The following is a 1,184-nucleotide window of genomic DNA, read 5'->3' as shown; positions in this document are numbered from 1 at the left end:
TCTTTACCTAGACAGAAAGAGCTAATACATTTTGTTAATGATTAAAGAGAGCAAGAGGAGGATATCTTTTTTTATCCATGCGATCTAAGATGTTCATCAAGGAAAGCTCCAGCAGGTCTCAGAGTTTGTGAGCCCAGCCAAATGAACGAAACCCAGAGTGAAGCCCCAAGAGACACTCTCTAACTGTCATTGGGTATTTTAAATCCCAGAGAGATCTTCAAAATCAACAAGGAACAAAAACCTTGGGCAAAATATACTTTGGAACTGAAGAAAGATATCAGATGTGAAAAGAGGGTTAACTAACTTCTTTCTGCACAAAGACTTGTTTGGGACAAAATATACCATGCTTCAGCGCTTTTCAGTTACAGCAAGGACGGGAGTTAACCAATAAGAGATTCCAAGTGCAAGTTAGAGACTATGGGAAGATGAGACCAGCCATTCAAAGTGTTCAAGGTCTGAAGAATGTCCGAAGACAGATGGTCTTCCCGCCATTACCATGGTAACAATTTGCGTCAGAAACGGCTGAAGTTTATTATATAAACTGGAGCTCTGCACCTATAATCTTTGAACAATTCTTTGATTGTATTGTTCCTTGTATACAATAAAACTCACCTGTTCAGCTTAATCTCGGGGTCCAGAACTTCTTTGTTTGTTACAACAGGACGTTCACCACAAAAAACAGGAGACCCTCTTTACACAGAAAAATGAGGGGGCCTGGAACAAATTGCCTACCAGCAAGTAAAATATATCTCTTTCTTTTAGAAACTTAGGTTCATAGCCCTGAATTATTTTGCTGACAACGAGCGACCAAAATGGACCTTACAGTATGTCCTCCACTTTTCTGTAACCTTTGTTCTGTTTGTTCTGTTTTGAGTATATTTCACTGCTGTCACCATACAAGGAAAATAGAACCCCTGACTTGTGCAATAGTACTGTTAAATTATAATTATTTGTCAATATTTCCTCTTAAACTTATTGAACTGTGAATCATCTTACCAGCAGTAACACAAACTGCCAAGCAGATAAGAAACCTAGGATACAAATCTGTAGCTTATTCAGTAACTGTACAGCAAAGTGAGTAATTAAATTGTTAAAAACGTATTTCTTTGAACTGTGTAATTTATTTAATGTTTAATATCACAAGAAACATTTAAAATTAAAAACAGAATCCCACTTTGCAGTTT

This window comes from Lepisosteus oculatus, chromosome 16 (assembly GCF_040954835.1).
Source record: "Lepisosteus oculatus isolate fLepOcu1 chromosome 16, fLepOcu1.hap2, whole genome shotgun sequence".
NCBI lineage: Eukaryota > Metazoa > Chordata > Actinopteri > Semionotiformes > Lepisosteidae > Lepisosteus > Lepisosteus oculatus.
The sequence above is the reverse complement of the archived record's forward strand: the minus strand, read 5'-3'. Positions refer to the sequence as shown.